Genomic DNA, 2,861 nt, shown 5'->3' with positions numbered 1-2,861 from the left:
CCAAGATCAAAAACTCAAGTGACAACACATGCTGGAGAGGTTGTGGTGAAAGGGGAACCCTCCTCCACTGCTGGTGGGAATGTAAACTGGTACAACCACTTTGGAAGTCAATCTGGCACTTTCTCAGACAATTAGGAGTAGTGCTACCTCAAGACCCAGCTATACCACTCCTAGGTATATACCCAAAATTTGCTCAAGTACACTACAAGGACATTTGTTCAACCATGTTTGTAGCAACTTTATTTGTAATAACCAGAACCTGGAAACAACCCAGATGTCCATCAATGGAGGAATGGATACAGAAATTGTGGTATTTTTACACAATGGAATATTACTCAACAACCAAAAATGAGGAAATCATGAAATTTGCAGGCAAATGGTGGGATCTAGAAAAGATCATTCTGAGTGAAATATCCCAGAAGTAGAAAGACAAACATGGTATATACTCGCTTATATAAACTTACAAGATATGATAAACATAATGAAATCTACACACCTAAAGAAGATAATCAAGAAAGCAGACATGGGCGAAGATGATCAATCCTCATTTAGAAAGACAAAAGGGATGTGCATTGAACGTATTACAGGAGTCTACTGCAAAAGGCATCTGAAAGACTCTACCTAGCAGTGTTTCAAAGCAGACACTAAGACTCATAACCAAACCCTCGGCAGAGTTCAGGGAATCATATGAAAGAAGGGGAATTAGTATGATATGGAAAGGATAGGAGCTCTACAAGGACCAAATATATCTGAGCACAGGGTCTTTTCTGAGACTGACACTGAACCAAGGACCATCTTTGGATATAACCTAGAACTTCTGCTTGGATGTGGCCTGTGGTAGCTCATTAACCAAGTAGTTTTCCAAAGTAAGGGGAACAAGGACTATTTCTAACAGGATCTCAAGGGCAGGCTCTTTGACGTTCCCCCCCCCCCCCAGGGGAGGAGCAGTCCTGTTAGGCCACAGAGGAGGACTTTGCAGCCAGCCCTGAAGATACCTGATAAAACAGGATCAAATGAAAGGGGAAGAGGTCCTCCCCTATCAGTGGACTTGGAAAGGGGCAGGGAGGAGACCAGGGAGGGAGTGTGGGGTTGGGGAGGGAATGAGGGAGCGAACAGCTGGGACACAGAGTTAACAAAATGTAACTAATAAGAAAAATAAAATTAAAAAAAAAAAGCCTACCAAAAAAAAAAAAAAAAAAAAAAAAAGAATAACTTACAGTTCTAAGCTTACTACTTGGCCTGCATAGTTAATAAGAACTCGGTGCATGATACAAGAAACTATGAGGTAGGCTGGTATTGTAATTATCTCCACTTTGCAGGTGAAAAGACTGAGAAATGGAGGTGAGACACTTTGTTTTGCTTTACACGTATGGTATGTTATGGAACCAGGATTTGGACCTTCATTTCAGAAACTGTGTCAGACCCAATATTAATGTGCTACAGCACAGGCCTTAGATATATCTCTGACTTCATTGGCAGTTAAGACCAACCACTTTCCAGAACACAGCTTCTAACCTTAAATTTGAATATTTTTTACACTTGTTGGTTTGGTAAATTTATCTGCTTGGTACTTAGGTCTTTATGCTCACCAAGCTGAGAAGTTTCTCTGGCTGCTGTTTGAAGGGTTACTCAGTAATTTTATGAAGAAGCTCATAAAATGGCAGTTCCTCATGACTTAAGAGAAACTCCATGAAGTGTAGTTATAAGTACTAGGGTCTCTCGCATATTCTGATTAATGGTCTAAAGAGTTTTCCCATGAGTCCCAAAGTGAGACAGATCTCCTATTACTTGCAGAGTTTAGTCAATCATTAGTATACTGCGGTCTCTCTCTCTCTCTCTTTTTCTTTATGTTCCCACCGTTAATCTATAATTCTTCAAAAAAACCTTTGAAAAAAGTTACTTGCCTTTTGCAATGTTTCACTATTAAGGAGAAGTCATGAAAAATATTACTCATCCAAGATTAAAAACAAACAAGCAAATAAACAAACAAGACCATTAACAGACTAAAGCCAGGATACTATTGAAATACAACTTGGTGAACCAATAAATTTTATTGGGCTCCCTCACAAGAATATGGATGAGGAATTGCTTACAGGAGCTGAAATGACTCAAAGACAGCTATATCTCTAAATGCTATGCAAGTATGTGTGGTAGCTTGGAAAGTGTCTCTTTCAGGGAGCTCAGGAGTTTTTAGTCTCTTCAAGGCAGCTTGGATTTTCTAACAGTCCTTTCTGTTTATATAAGCTTGGCAAGTGAGTATCCTAGTGTATCTGACAAGTTCCAGGGACTTATTTAAACTATTGAGTTGTTTCCTTCCCGAGTTTAACAAGCTTTCCTGGAGGATGGAATATGGGATCTCCCTTTATAACATTCTGCATCTTAAGCTTTTCTTCGAGATGGAATGCTTTACCTTGGAGGAAACTGACATACAATATCCTATGACATCTGGTGTTGATTTCTAAGCAAGTTAACTAGAAGAGATGCTGTCAAGTTGTGTGCTACATTGCCTTTCCATAATCTTGCTTTCTTATTATTTGCTTTCTACTCATTAAGGCCTTTTATCTCTATGCTAATTAAGACATTTATTTGTTGAAGTATAGGCTTAGATACTTCTAAACACTCCAGAATTCAAGAGAGACATGCATTTTTCTCTTTTCTACAGCATTCCAGTAACAAGAACTACTCATGACAATGAGGCATCTTCATGAAGATATCTTTCAAGACCACCCATATACTTTATTTAGAGGGTCCAAAACTTCTCAGACTTCATGTTTATGCTGATCCATAATTCTGCCAAGAAAGAACATAGGAAAAAGAGTGATTTTGATCATGTAAAAAATGGTAGTAGAGCTAAATATAGC

This window comes from Psammomys obesus, unplaced genomic scaffold, assembly GCF_907164565.1.
Source record: "Psammomys obesus unplaced genomic scaffold, mPsaObe1.curated_primary_1811, whole genome shotgun sequence".
Taxonomy (NCBI): domain Eukaryota; kingdom Metazoa; phylum Chordata; class Mammalia; order Rodentia; family Muridae; genus Psammomys; species Psammomys obesus.
This window is presented reverse-complemented; position numbering follows the sequence as displayed.